At 42.5% G+C, this 16,441-nt stretch overlaps 1 protein-coding gene across 1 annotated transcript in view; it reads right to left on the minus strand.

Annotated features, from left to right (window-relative positions):
• Positions 1–4,071: 4,071 nt before the first annotated feature.
• The window catches only part of LOC144828315 (uromodulin-like), a 252,905-nt gene continuing 240,535 nt past the window's right edge, over positions 4,072–16,441 (minus strand). The window contains exon 7 of the mRNA XM_078686403.1: positions 4,072–6,948. The gene's annotated coding sequence lies outside the window, so the exon portion shown is untranslated. The remainder of the gene's footprint in view (positions 6,949–16,441) is intronic.

Raw genomic sequence — 16,441 nt, forward strand, 5'->3', positions numbered from 1 at the left:
CGGTCTCTGAGTTCTGCAACACATCTTTCTTACTGGGGCACACAACATCTCGATCTAATGCCAACCAAGACAAACAAGAAATACCGATTCTACATAAGCTGGCATCCCCAGAAAGATTGTGTTGAAATGCTTACGCAAAGTACTCAGAAAAATGGAAAGAGGACACTGCAGATTAACATCGATACATGTCATTAAAAAAAGACAAAGTGATGATAAGGACTAATCCTACATTTGTTCTGAATATATCTTTGTTTTTCCATCTTAACAAACTATTTGTTTTAATGACATTCTTCCCAAAACCAAAGACTGTTCCTCAAAGGTCTCTACACACCGTAAAAGTTAATATGTGTATTAATTTGTATCTGAACAGAACAAGGCAGTTCAGTAAATTTGATCAGTTATTTATTGCCTATGGCAATTTGCATAAAGTACTATCAGTCTGTAAACTTTCCATTGCCATTCAATTCTGCCATAATGCAGCAGGACGACCCTTAACTACCTGAGTTAAGGCTCATTCAACAAGAGCTGTTTCGACATCCATAGCTCTATTTGCTGGTTTGCCAATCCAACAACTCTGCTGAGTGGCGCTATGGTCCACCAGCCATACCTTTACCCAGCATTATTGTTTGGATGCTGCAGACAAAGATGATTCGGCTGTGTGTTACGCCATCTATTTCAGTAAGGTGAGCCTTTTATCAGTTTCTCTTCCCATTATCCACTACTATTGTTTCGTTGTTATTATTATCATTATTGTTCCTATTATGACTATGGACAATATTTTTATGTTTACAGTATGCTAATATTTGATCATGTTTACTGCTAACTATTCTGATCCAAGGATGGGAACATATTTAAGATTCAATACTAGAGAAGAAAATATGTTACTTATCTTTAACTGCAGTTCTCCAGTATGGGTAGCTTTCATAGATTCACATGCGATGCACCCTCCTCCCCTAGAGGCTACCCTCACACTTTTGGACTATATTTATTCCAACTTGTGCTCGAAAAACTGAGGGATCTGACCTTAGTGGGGAGTGTTCTAGGTGGTGCTGTCACCTGATTGGTTATAGGTCAAGTCTGGTCCTTTTTAAAAAGGACATAGATAGGCTAATAAATTCATAGCCTAGTGCCATTATAGCATATTTGTATTAACTTGTTGTTTTATTATAGTACTGTGGAACTCCCACTTCGACGCTGGAGATTGATTCAAGCCTGTGATCTATGAAAGATACCAATACTGGAGAACTACAGTTACACTTAAGTAACATATTTGCTTACTCACTCTTCTTTAGGGGGCGCTACTCAGTAAGCAGGTTGATGTAGACAGACACATACCATGAAAACTCCTTACCACAAGCATATCAAACAATTTCATTTTTAATAGCAGTGAGCACAAAAGAAAACAGAGGCAAGGTTTGTTTGACTCATTTTTTCTTAAGAGAAAATTAACAAACATAGGAAAAATGTTTTTTTATAAATAACACATTGGTGAACCACCCCTTGCATTGAGAGGACCCTTCTTTAAGACAGATTGCTGGCCTTGGCCTTTTTGGCACGGTTATCCCCAAACCTTTTGCCTTCTTCCTCCCAATTTACCAACCTTTTTTTGTTGGCCTTTGTACTGTAATTCAGTGCTAAAGTGCATATGTGCTCTCCTTTAAACATGGTATGATTGGTTTACCCTGCTTGGCATATTTAATTTACTTGTAAGTTCCTTGTACAGTGGTATCCCGTATACCCATGGCCTGTAAATTAAACATTACTAATGGGGCTGTAGCATTGCTGGTGCCACACACACACAAGTAGCCTTTCTAACCTGTCTCAGGCCTACCACTGCAGGTCTTACAGGCACAGTTTACTACCACATTGATTTGGCATTTAAAACTACTTTCCAAACACCCCTTTTACTACATGTTGGTCCTCACTAATGTAGGTCTTAGGTAGCCCTATGGACAGGGTGTTGTCTAAGTTAAAGGTAGGACATGTGTCTTTATCGTGGGGCTTGTCCTGGTAGTGACAGTCGATATTATGTATCACTACTATGAGGTTTACTCCTCTCAAAGGCTAGCATTGTGATTTCCCTTATATGTGTTTAAGTGGTAATTCCTGATATTAAAGGAGTAGCATTTCCATGTTTGGTATGTTTAGAATGGTAGTGATAAATCCTGCTCACTGGTGTAGGTGTATTTTACATAACAATTTTGAAAAAGCCACTTTTAGAAAGTGGACATTTCTCTGTGCGTATAACTCTGTCTGCTTTGCAGCCTGTCTCCAATCCATTTCAGGGCCTAATTTATAGCTACATTTTGTGCATACTTTCCAGACATCCATCACACAGGAAGGGTTGAGTGTGACAGGGTTACATCTGCATTCTGATAGTCTTCCTGGGCTGGGAAAGAGAGAGACAGGATTCACTTACATTTGTATAGGCTGCATCATGCCCTCACAAATTTACTGTCTAATGGTGTCTGGAGCCAGGGCAGTGGTTGTAAGGGAATGCTGTGCACTTATAGTGTTTCTCTTGAAGTTGCCTCTAAATCAAAGACATTGGAGGGGGCTCTGACCCCATAATTTTAGACACTGCATGAACCCCATCTGCTGGCTCTACATACTGCACCATGAGAAACCACCATTCAGATCGACTGCTTTGCTGCGTTGCCCTACTTCTTTCAGTTTACTCGGTGGAAAGAGGGATTGCCACTTTGCCACTAAATTTGGATGTGCTGGCTTTTGGCCTGTCACTTTTACCAGTGCCTACTGCTAGTGCTCTCCAAGGCGTGGGTTTGTCCCCCTTCATTTGTCCAGTTTTACTAGAACCACTCTTTACTCCAAGAAGAGGAAGTTCTGTCCACTGTGTTTTGATCTGACGCTGTGCCCAGACATTCAGGATTTTCTTGGGCCTATGCCAGAGGGCTGCATTGTTTAGCCCCTCCCCCAAGAACACCGGCTTGTTGAACTCTGCAGGCCCCGCTCCCAAGGTCTGCCGATGTATGTGCAGTCTAACTTGAAGGTATCCAATCACCGCCTCCAACATTCGGGTAAGGGGGTTTCCTCGCTCTCCTTCCTGAGATAACTGAGGAATTGTCACCACCGCAGAAGAGACTAGGCTAGCTTATCACAAAAGGGGCTCTGCGGCGTGTGTTAAGCAGATGCTCCTTGTGCTTGAGGGCAGCAGCACTTTCCTCCTTTCCCATCTGCCCATTGGGCTGTTCCTTGTGGGGGCACTGAAACCACTGTGGTTCTCCTGGGTGAGACCTTGACGGAGGCCCCGTTTTGTTATCCAAGGAAAATTACTGTATCACTCGTGGTAGGCAGACAGGTGCTCCAGCGGCCTACGTTTATGCCAGCAAACCATCTTCCTCACCAGTGCTCATGAAGATTACTGTAACCCCGCTAATAGGGGCAGGGGTGTTCATTTGCCTACATGGGCTGTCTATTGCTGATGTGCTTATGGTGAGGTTTTGTGATATCTGTACCACTGGTAATTCATGTGTTTGCTAACTTTGACCAACCCGCAACATTTCATGCCCTGCTGACCAATGTATACTGTTTTGATCCTTGCATTTTTCAGGATAACATGTACTACTTCAGGATTTCCATAATATATACAGAGATTTATGTGTCATGTTGTTTTCGTCTATGATTTATTTATAATATATACTATAATTTGTATAATCCCATGTGGGAACTCTTTTGTGGTGTGTACATTGTGTTTCTGTGTGAGTGTGTTGCACAACTCTTTACACATTGCCTCTGATGATGTCTGCTTGCCTTTGCCAAGTAACCAGAGGGTGAGCACAGGTTATCTTTGGTGTGTAACTTACTTGTGCCTGACTAGAGTGATGGGTTCTGTCTGACTTAGGTGCAAACCCTAGCCATCCAGAAACCCTATTTCTAACACAGAAGTACACATCATGCACAAGTAATATGTCTTTACTAACTCTGAAAACAGCCAATGAATAAAGTGGGCTTAGCGTAGCCCAATGTGCATGCTGTGGTTGATAAAAGCAAAATGTGAATGACAGTTGAACAGACCAATAGATTAACAGTACTGACTTAAAGCCCAATATGTTTGTATATACAAATTCATTTTATTAAAGGAAGCAATTATTTTGAGTTAGCAACAGATGTTTAAATAAGTATTGACGTTCTAGTTTCCTCAGTAACTCTAGTGTAAAATGCTAAGCTGTAAACGTATCTTAAATATATTGTTTCCTGAATAATAAAAACAGTTCAGAACAGGATCTGATGAAGCCAATATGTGTGACCTTCACATAGGGCATTCACACAAACACAGTATTCATGCGCACCCAGACACTGACAACACATACTGGGTAATATGCAGAGGGAAAACTAGATCTACAACCACCAAGGCATTTAGAGCATCAAACGAAAACACACAAAGTAGAGACACTTACAACATACAGTTAAACGTCACACTACCATATATTTAAATACCCTGCTACAAAAAAACATCACGGCCAAAATGTTGAGAAATGGAATATCATGATGGTAAACATGTATAACTTAGTACATACTCTAGATTCACTATTTTAAAGGTACATACATGTAGAGGTACTATCTAAAGAATTTGGTGACCCCAAGATGTAGTTTCAACCTGCAAATCCTTAAATGACCATGGACATAAGGAACTGTTTTCCGCGCCCATGGCTGGAGAGAGACGTCAATGATGCCATTCCCTGTCTAGTGCTGTTTTGATGCCACTTCATTGATTTTCCTCTGCCTCCATTCACAGACTTGTGTACACTTTCTTCACACATCTACTTCAATAATAACATCAGTTCTCACATTTCTCCTCTTGCAGGTGGTTGTAACTGATCTTCATACATTTAGTTTATTATCATATAATTGTTGTCCCCATCCTCCATGTGCAGGTGGGTGTAGACTATCTTCATATTTCTAGTTCAATAAACACATCCTTGGTTCTCCCATTTCTCAATGTGCAAACAGGTGTTGATTATCTTTATAAGTTTAGTTCATTAACAGCATCATTGGTGTCTACTCCCTCGCATTGCAGATGGGTATAGACTACCTGCTTATATCTTGTTCAGTAACAACATTATTCATCTCTCTGTGATCGATTTTCATAGAGGTGTAGACTATCATCATACATTTACTTCATTGTGTCTCTCCTTCCTTCATTCACACATGTGTAGATTATCTGTTCTCCGATTATCTTCATAGGTCTAGTTCGGTAGCCAAATCATTGGTTTTAACCTATCATTCTCAGACTAATATAGGTTATCAAAAAGCTAAACTTGAAGGAAAGGCCAATCCTCCTACTGATTAAGTTCTAACAAACAAAGGAAGGCCTCTCAGTTCTGTTGTAGATTAACCCTCCACGGGATGATGGAAAAAACCCTTCTGGTGAGGAACAGGGCATGCTGTGACCTACGAAGTACGCGGGAGCACTGAATAGTATGAAAAGATGATGGAAGTGAATAGGAGCAGGAGGGGTCTTGTATAGGTTAAACATGCAATTTGAGCACTACCTTAGGGGTGGAATCAGGGAGCTAATTTCCTTGGTCCTGACGAAAAGCCTAGTGAATAGGCTTGAAACATCTAGACCCATAGGAAGGCAGGTTCATTATCACATAGCCATTCCAATTTCTCCTGGTTTTTAAATCATACCCCCTAGAGAGGATAGCTTAAAAGATTCACCAACCTATGAGGCAGGTATTTTGAACCTTCTACACAAGACCCCTCCTACTTCTGTTCACGTTCATCATCTTATTATGCTATTCAGTGCTCCTGTGTGCTTCGTAGGTCGTGGGTCGGCAGTGGAACGGGAAGAACCCGACGATGAAGCATTCTACCATGGGCAACCCAGGTGGGTGAGGGTTATCTAAAAAAGAAATAGGGTTTTCCCAATCATCCTGTGGAGGGTTCATCTACGCCAGAATGTACAGGCCTTCTTCTGTTTAATAGAACTTAATCATGTAGGCTATCTCCATAGCTCTATTTCAGTATCCACATCATTGGTTTCATTTTCCTCGATGCACAGACATGGAGTTCAATAACTACATCATCGGTCCTCAAGTTCCTTCATGCGCAGAAAGGTATAGACCAAGTTCAATAACCATTTAACTGATTCTCAAGTTTCCCCTTTCCTAGGCAGGTATAAATTATCTTTCAACCTACCTTGTGTAGGTTGAAAGACTGAGTCTTGGTGAAAGAGGAGTTTTGCCAAAAACTCTGTCCACATTCCCAATTTTGAGTTGGGGCAGGCTACCAGGTTTATGCTATCAGAATCATGTAATATACTCTGGCGGCTTGACAGAGTGGGCAGCGTCAAATGATATAACACCATCTACCCTTTTGAGGGTGAATGGTGTTATTATGTGTTTTTTCCTGTCCATTGCTGCCTTGTAAAAGCTAGTGGTGAGGGACAGGAATAAAAAATAATGAAACATAGGAGAAATGTCCCAAGGTGTGTGGGCCATTAGGTTTCCCCCCCCCAAAAAAAAACCTCATGCTTTGGGACACTATTTTTGAAACATGTACAGTAACCACTGTGATGCTGGGCCCTGTCAATGTACAGAGAGGTCAGTGGGGACTATGGACATCTATGAATTTAGCTGGCGAGGTAAAGTCAAATAGGTGGGCATTAAGTGTTCCTCCACTAACAGCCTTTTCTCTTTCCTTCCAAAAATAAATATGTCCCTACACACGTTAATACTTCTAACCTAATCCAGACCCTTATAGAAAAGAAATGACCATAAAGCATACTCCTATTCACATCCTCCTGGGTAGAAGACAAACATTGGAATCAAACTCCGGAACCTCCCCATCAGTTTGCATGATGATAATTGTAGGTGTCAGTAGCAGGTCAATTTCCAGCTTTCAGTGTGGTTAGGCCTCCTCACATCAACCAGAGATTCAGCATCACCAGCAGGAGGCTCACTACCACAGCCGAAAAGGAGGTATCTGGAAGCAAAAAAGATAATGCTTGTTTGATGTTTAGGAACACAAGAAAACAGATGTTTGTCAGAACACACCTGCCACATCTCCTTAACCTCCCCTTTGATGTCTGTAGCCCCAGCCCTTTTCCCACTTCACCTGAGTAGGGGGTTCATCTAAAATTTACAAGGCCTAGCATCCCTTGTAGGGGAGGCTTCAGAGTACAGAATGAGCTGAGGAATCCACTGAGCTCAACCCAAGCCTGGCAATGCCCAGCTGTCTATGCCAAGACTTGGTGAAACCCAGGCATACCCCCTGGTGCCCAAATTTGAGTGACGGTGACGAGCGCCTCAGGGTTTAGCAATAAGAAAGCCTTCACTCTAGGACCAAAAGCACGTACACACTAAATTATGCATTTTATTTTTATTGTAAAGCTCATTCAAAAAACATTGTCACTAGGCCTATGTCATCAGAACCAGGTGAACAAGCGAGAAGAAGAATCTTCCAAATGTCAGATTTTATACAGATTAACTGTAACCCCAGGAGAATGATAACAGAGAAAGGGAGCCAATCACAATGATTACCTGTGTGTGATCCATAGTTTGTATCCATGAATCCTGGAGAGGAATCAAAATAAACTGAAAGTTATATTTCCTTTTTTATCTCTGGTCAAAACTGTAAATCCACACTGTACTAGACCTTCCTATAGTCACAGTGAACCACCAATATATTAGCTATACTGTGGGCCCTGGGCTATAATCATCCTGCACAACTAGCTCCTGGGAGAGATTTTGCCTGTAGTTCAACATTGATCTTGCTCCAGCAGTGCTAAAATTATACTCAAGCAACAATGCAATAGTGATGCTGCACACACAGTGATGCTGTACCAGTGATGCTATGGGAAGATTGTTCAGCAGTGCTACCGGGCACATGAACAGTCACAGCAAAGGGTCTCTTCATGATTTCTCATCTTCAACCTCTGATAAAAGACTTCTGGACTTCATTCTTCAGGAAAGTATATATTTATATATATATTTATGATATATACTTTTGGACAACTATATATTTCCATCCCTTACATCTGTTTATTTGCCTCCAAGTTTGACTAAGCTTTGTCAGACAAGGCAAAAAAGGCTCTCTTCAGGGAGTGTGCCACTTACATGAAGAAGGGGGTATATATAGAAGACCCACACAAAGAATGCATTTACTGCTTGTATTCATCCCACAAGAGGTCAGACTGCAAAATTCTCAAGAACCCTTTTTTCCTATTATTCTTTTCTTTCTCTATCCTTTTATTCAAAATACCGTAAAATGCTATTTGTATTAAGGTGCAACTTTTCATTATGCTCTCATTTTCTGGTTTTGTTTGCTTGAACTGGGTTGTTCTTATTCGCTTCTATCCCTTTATGATCTTTATTCTGCTCGTTAGTTTTTGCTTTTTTATTATAACGATTGCAGTACTGTTGGACTTTTGTTCTTAACTATTTTAATAAAGTTTCGTTTTTTTTTTATTTTTTTTTTATTTAAACCAGAACCAGAAATTAGATACAGTACATGATTTTTCAGCCAACAAACCACAAAAAGAAAGAAGAAAAAATAAAGTAGAAATAGACATAAGTAACCAGTATCGGTATGGCATGACATAAGAAACTAAAAAGTCAAAAGGGAAAAGGAACATTAATGGCTACCACTAAAAGTTGAATTGATACCTTCCCTCCAGCGTAATACAGGGCTCCAAATATCCGCGCCGAATTTCCTAGCTTTCAATCCCCTAGTAGCATAGATCGATGTGTCATAATTACATACAGCTAGGAGACGAGCTAGCCACATTTGGAAGCTAGGAGGAGCAGTATCTTTCCAGCAGGCGGATATAATTATTCTTAATATAGCCGTACCAATAAAGACAAGCCTTTTCTCACTCCTAGAGAAATTAAGGGACCCGTCGTAGCCCATTAAATATAAACAATCAGATTCAGGCAGTCTGTGGCCAAATATTGTCAACCAATAGTCTGAAATCATACTTTTTACTAAATCGAGCTTACAACAGCTACTGAACATATGTATACTATCTGCAGATCCACCTGCACATCTAGGACAGAGGTCATTTTCTCTTTTCCCCCACATGTATAGTTTAGCCGGGGTGTAATACAAATTAAACAAGGTTTTATAAGACTGGGCTTTAAGGTTGCTAGACATAAGAAGACAATTAGAAAGTTCAATACATTTATACAAGTCGACATCGGGATTCTCGAGCTTCGCTGCCCAATTAGCTTCGATTTTCTCGAGGTCGTCCGGGATTTTGAGCATAAAGGTATCATACAGGGTGCCAATTCTTATGTTAGATCTGCTCACTAGGTCGAATAGCTCATTGTTTGCTAAGTCCACAGTTGAAATATTGGCTTTAAGCTTAGCAAACAGCTGAGCGTACTTGAGGAAATCTCCGTTTGGCAGATTATATTTTAATTTTAGGTCCAGAAAGGTAGTTTCATATCCTTTAAACAGAAAATCGTGAACTGTTTGAATACCCAGGAGTTTCCATTTTCTTGCTGTGGAATCAAAACCGCTATTGGAAGTGAGAGCCGAATGCCACAAGGGTGTATATCTGATGATATTACTAATATGCATGTGTCTGAGAATCTTTTTCCAGACTTTAAGAGCATCGGTTATGGTTGTAAAGCAGCGATAATTTCTATAGTAAGCGGAGTCGGTGTACCGCAGGAACAACCCTGCAGCATTACTCCCCATGATAAGCTCATAAATAGATGGGATTGTAGTGAAAACGTTGTTGTCAATTAGGCATTTAGGATTGATCAGGGGAGCGAAGATCTGTGTAAAAGCAGCCCAATGATAAAGGGTAGTGTTAGGAATAGCTAGTCCTCCTCTGTGTAAAGGTAAAGACAACAATTTGTGTGACCTCCTAATCTTGCCATTTTGCCAGATGAATTTAGACATAAGTGAGTTTAACAATTTTAAAATCCTATCCTCAATAGCTAATGGAATGGCACGGAACAAATAAAGAAACCTAGGTAAGACATTCATTTTCAAAAAATTAGCTCTGCCTATAATTGTAAGATACAGGCAGTTCACTCGATCAAGATCTTTTTTAATTCTATCAAAAAGTGGGTCAAAGTTTAAATTGATTATTTTTTTAATATCTGGAGTAATCAGAATTCCCAAGTATGTAGCTTTATTCACGACCCTAGAGTCCAAACAGACTATATTGTTGGTACAGACAATTAAAGTTTTCCCCTTATTAAGTGAATACCCTGAAAATTTACCGTATTCAGTAGTCAAATTTTCAATAGTAGTAATTGCCTCTGAAGGATCAGGAGTGAGAACGGCTATATCGTCCGCGTAGGCTAAAACTTTTGTTTGGTATTGACCAATAAAGTTTCTTAAACACTATAAATAATTTGTCCACGCCGCCGACAATTAAAGGCTGAACTTCACAGATGTCAACAATCCTTGATAAGAGGGGTGCCTCTTATCAAGGATTACTGTCGGAACCTTCCCTATTTGCTGTACATACCGGGTCATTTGCTGCCGTTCTGCTGGTGTTCCCGTGGGGGCTACAAGGTGACGAGGGGTGCCGACAACAGCTGGCAGTCCCGTCCAGGTCTCCCCCGCTGCCGTTGCCCTTCCATCTGCGTGCGCGGCCGCCGAGGGGGGAGACCACAAGCCCCACCACTCCCTGCGGCTGATTTCACCTGTCCCGCCCACCTAAGGATTGCGCGCCAGCCGGCGCTTTAAATCTGGGAGAGAGGTGCTGAGGAGCGGGTGCCTCTTATCAAGGATTACTGTCGGAACCTTCCCTATTTGCTGTACATACCGGGTCATTTGCTGCCGTTCTGCTGGTGTTCCCGTGGGGGCTACAAGGTGACGAGGGGTGCCGACAACAGCTGGCAGTCCCGTCCAGGTCTCCCCCGCTGCCGTTGCACTTCCATCTGCGTGCGCGGCCGCCGAGGGGGGAGACCACAAGCCCCACCACTCCCTGCGGCTGATTTCACCTGTCCCGCCCACCTAAGGATTGCGCGCCAGCCGGCGCTTTAAATCTGGGAGAGAGGTCCCGCGTCGCGGGACGCGCGCGGGCTAAGCCCGGGCAAAGGGCGGGCCCTCTACGGCCCTCATCGGCCAGAGGAGGCCGGGCTGGGCCAGAGGTCCTGGTTTCTGATCCCCGTAAGTTGCCCTCTACTTTTTTATTGTTCCCGTTTTTTTCTATTGAACTCATGATGGCAACCGCTGCTACTAGTCCTGTCTTAGTGGGAGCAGATAAAAATGTGGCCACGTCAAACCGTACTTTGGATGATTACTTCTTGAAACCAGCCCCTGAGGGTAATAAGGAGCTGCTGTTAGCAGAGAGGAGGGCAGACCGTCGTCGTTCAATAGAACGTATAAAAAACAGAACTTTCTCGGAACCTATAATGTCCGTTACTCTGGATGACGATCTGATTATTAGCTCTGCAGACAACTCAATACTAACACCCAGCGTGCCCTTGCTCCTTCAAGACTGTCTAGCCCCAGTAGTGTCACCCACTTTAAGTCAACAAGACTCACTACCTGTGTCGAATGGCCTCAATAACACCCCTAAGAACTTGATTTCACCTACAATCAGAACTGGCAAAGTTGTGAGAGGAAAATGTTTGCGGCCATTGTCTCTCAAAATAATTGGCCCCCCACCGCCTAAAAGGAGACGGAAAACAACATTAGTAAATAAGCCCAAACTAAGCCATTCAGAGTTCGGCAATAAAGCAAAGATTGACTCTATAACGTCCTTGGGAGGCCCCGCCACTCAACAAGCAATAGTGGCCGTTTCTTTGCCTCCAAAAACTCCACCTCAAGCAACCACAGAACCAGATATTGCCTACACCCAATTGGAAAATGACTTACAACCAGCCTCTTTTAAGTCTCTTTTGGACAATATTAAGTTGATCGTACGCACTTACACACTTGCATTGGCTGAAAGGTTTAAAGGGTTGGAGCTAAGGTTGGGTAAAATAGAGGAGGATCTGACCAAGTTAGGGAATCCTGTCCAGTCAGAAGGGCCTACAAAAGTGCAACAACAAAAAGTTGCCACACTAACGCACCCTCCCAATAAAAATGTTGTCGTCCCTACAACTCTGGTACCTCTTAACATTAATACCCAGGCGGTTGTAGCACCCCCAGCTGCCCCTATCTGGCTGCATGCGCCCACGATAATACCTGACGGCATCAGCTCAAATAAATCTCTGCCAATAGAACCGTTACTGGCCCAGGGAAGATCAACTGTTGCAGCTACAGAGAGTAACGTTGCCACTACAGTTAATGCCCTGACTAGAGAATCTAGCACCCTTACGGACAGACACCCGAGATCTGTTGGGAATGTGATCATCCGGGGGAGTGGCGAACAAAATAGGATACCACCTATGGAACTTCCACCAGAAGCGTTGCCGTACGTGGTTGTACTTACTGGGGTCCCAGAGCTGACGAAAGGAAAAAGAGAGAGATTTTTCCAACTAAAAAACAAAATAACGCACTGGCTTTCGTTGTACAGACCCAAACCCAACCTGGTATATGGGGAAATAGTTCATGTCCGGCGCATGCCCTGGCTGGGGGGCAGAGTAAAGGATATAGGGGGAGACATCGTGGTCATAAACTTTAGGGATATAAAAGCAGTACAACATATACTGAATTGGCCTTTTGCCAATGAGAATAGTTGTATTGTACCACGTCCCTTGACGTACTTTTACCCCAGATCTGTTGTACTTCCCCCTCAAAACCCAATTAACAGCACCCATTTTCCCTCCCAGTCACTAATTTTGGAGTCCGCTTTGAACCCCGCATATATGCCCTATTTAGTACCACCACCTGCAATGCAGGGGTGGAATATGATACCATTAACCCATAAAATAGATGCAAAGGGTAGCATGTCACACCTGATGCCATTTACTCCCCTAGAGCTTTATAACAGATTCGAGGCCTTTAGTGGTCTTGAGGAATGCGATTGATGTTTAAAGCGCATAGAGGGAGTTTGGGAGGGTGAAATTGTTCACTGTGATACAACGTCACAGGAAGAGAAGGGTACCAGTTGTGATGAAACTGAAACACATACTGCTGTAACATATGTTGACATGAATGGTGGTTTACCCGCTGTTTTATCTGCAATGCCTTATAGGTTTAATGCAGTGTCTCCACCATCTTTACCTGCTATTGTGTTTAATAATGGTGCTCTTGTAAGTGATGTTACCAAGGATACATGCAAGAAAAATTGCCATGACGACCTTCCTATCACATCATTTGTACCTTTGGCCCTTTCACCCGCAGATTCCAACTCTTTTGTCTTGTATGAGGTTCATGCTCTGATTCAAGAGCCCTTAGTATCGGTCGTAGCAAGCACTGCGGACACGGGGATCACACTCTCTGAAACACCAACCCCAACTCCTGTACCATTTATCAGTGAAAGTCTCACATGTCCAGCATTAGCCGACTGCGTGAATCTAATTTCATGGAATATAGCTGGCTTGGCCGACAAGTTATGTGACCTAGCCTGGTTATCATTTATTAAAAAAAATTCCATTGTATGTCTTCAAGAGACGTGGTCGGAGGATAGAAACACCCATATAGAAGGGTACTTAAGCTTCATCACTCCAGCGGTTGCCTCGACCAGGGGCAGAGCAAAGGGGGGATTGGCCACCTTTATAAATCTGGGATTACTCTGCAATATCAGTGTATATCATACTGATAATTCAAACATTCAGATGCTTGATCTAAAAAATGGCAAGAAAGCCCTGACTCTGGTCAATTTCTATAATGCTAGTTGTTCTGGTGGCTGTGACATTACATCGCTAACAGATCTATTGAGAAAAAACACACATACTACATCCCGGAACCTGCTGATAGCAGGTGACTTTAACGTTCACCCTTGTGGTAACCCAGGTTTTACCCCAATGGGCTCCTTGGGATGTAATAGTGTCGAAGGCTTTCATTTTTCTCATACTAGGGGTGGTAAGAGCCTGAATGACTTAGTAAACAGGAATAATCTAACAGTAGCTATGTCTATGGTTCCTGACACAAAAATCTTTGATATTCCGACTTTTAAAGGACATGGTCAGGGATCCTTTATAGATCACATACTTCTATCCTCAGATCTTGTACAACGGGTCCTGCAATTTACCATTCTCCTCAGTGTATACAGTGATCATAACCCCCTATCTATTGGCATGGGTGGGTCTTTGTTCACCAAACGACCGCCTGGTATTGATCGTGGTACGCTGAGTTGTATAAACAGTAGACGCCGTATCAAATGGACAATGATAAATCAAGACAGTTTATATCTTAATATAAACAGTGCATGTGAGGAGGAGCTGATAGCATGCTCATCTCTTGATTCATCCCCTATGAACATTTTGTCCGGGTTTGCGGGTATGGTCTCTAAAATAGGTGAAATGTTATCAGCACCAATAAAGGGGCAAAATAGTAAGCAGGTCAAATGGTTTGACAATAACTGCTCTAAGGCAAGTAGAGATATGAAGAATGCTTTAAAAACTAAACCTAGACATCCTGACTTGATAAAAAGCCTTTGTGTGTCCTATAGGAAAGCATTAGCCGTAAGAAAAAAGGAAATTAAGGCTAATACCATAGAATCTCTCCTTGACCCTACAGTATTGGGGAATAGTAGTAAGTTCTGGCAAATTATCAACAAACCATTGTTTGATAACCCAAACGACACAGTTTTAGGTACAAGCATCTCAGAAGGAGAGTGGGTATCTCACTTCAGTACAATTTTTAAAAGTAATGAGCATAGGGCAGAAAACGCCTTTTTAATATCACCTGCAAACCAATTATGCTTTACAGTAAACGAGGTTGTAAGGGGGATCCAGGGTCTAACCAGTAACAAGGCTCCGGGCCCGGATGGTTTACCTCCGGACCTGTTTAAGTCTAGTATCTCTTTTTGGGCTCCCGTCCTCACGGCAGTAATAAACGCAGCTGCCACAACGGGGTGCCCAAAAACGTGGGGCCTATCGACCATAGTCCCCGTTTTTAAAAAGGGCGATCGCAGCAGTCCATTATGTTACAGGCCGATATCCTTAATAAATTCAGTAGTTAAAGTGGTAGGGGGGGTAATACTTAACAGGCTATCCACATGGGCAAAAGACAATAGTATCTTATCTCCCATACAATATGGGTTCAGGCCGGGCCATTCGACCATAACGCAATGTCTGAACCTATATTTGATTCTAAGTAAATATACCCTGGCTAGACAAGGTACCGTCTATATGGCATTTATGGACCTGTCGTCCGCCTTTGATTGTGTGGACAGAAGCTTACTATGGGCCACTTTGTTGAGAATGGGAGTAGAGAGGAATCTTGTCAACTTCCTAGCCGACTTGCACTCGGATACTAAAGCTAACGTCCGTTACACTCAAGACCTTAAAGTAACGGACGATTTTAGAATAAATCGAGAGTCCGACAGGGCTGTATTCTGGCCCCATTCCTCTTTAACATGTACATAAACGAACTGGAGGAATTTCTTTTAAACACAGATGCAGACTACCCCCGTGTCGAACACAAGGGGGTGCCTGTGCTTCTTTATGCAGACGATGCAGTACTTATATCTAGGACACCAATCGGTCTCCAAAAATTATTAAATTCCTTCTTTAAGTTCATGGAGTCACGTGGCCTTGGCATAAATAATTCCAAGTCCTACGTCATGAAAACAGGAAAGGGCACCCGGAAAACTGACTCCTTTAGTATAAATGGGGAGAAAATCCCTTTAACCAATTCCTTCTCATATCTTGGGGTCCTCTTAGACCATAAATTAACGTGGGGCCCCGCAATATCCAAAAAGAAGGGCGAAGTAACAAGGGTAAACGCGGCTATCCTTGGCTTTGGGAGAAAAATTGGCAATTGCCCCATGGCCGCATTGCTCAAACTTTATCAGGCAAAAAGCGTTGCTGTTGCCTGTTATGGTAGCGAGCTCTGGGGCTATTGTAGGATAAAAGACCTAGAGGTCGCAGAAAACAACGTCCTGAAAAAGATATTGAGGTTGCCAAGGGGTACTGGGACTTACTCCGTACACGAGGAGTTGGGGGTTCCATATTTGAGTGATAGAATAGCAGTCAACCCGGTTTTGTGTTGGCTGAACTGTTGGCTTAACACCGACATTCCGCTTACACATGCCTTGTTGAAAGATGTCCTTTCCCTAGACGGTAGGCTTAAAATTCCGTGGGTGAAATATATAAGGGATTGTCTGTCGGCAATAGGCCGTTCTGATCTGTTTTATGCCCCTAACCTAATTACAAAACCTGATGTTGCCTTAGTAAAAAACGCCACACTATTGGCAAGATGTACCGACAGAGAAGAGGTGGAGATACAGAAGGGCAGTGTCAGGAAACACTTATTACTCAAAACCTGCCCACAAATGGAGCCTTATCTGACATGGCCTATGACCAGCTATGAACGGTTTCTGTTAATAAGGTTCCGTTTTGATTTATATCATCTTCTACTGGCGGTACCAAGTGGGGCACAACGGGGAGAAGTGTTG

This window comes from Lissotriton helveticus, chromosome 4_1, assembly GCF_964261635.1.
Source record: "Lissotriton helveticus chromosome 4_1, aLisHel1.1, whole genome shotgun sequence".
Classification (NCBI taxonomy): domain Eukaryota; kingdom Metazoa; phylum Chordata; class Amphibia; order Caudata; family Salamandridae; genus Lissotriton; species Lissotriton helveticus.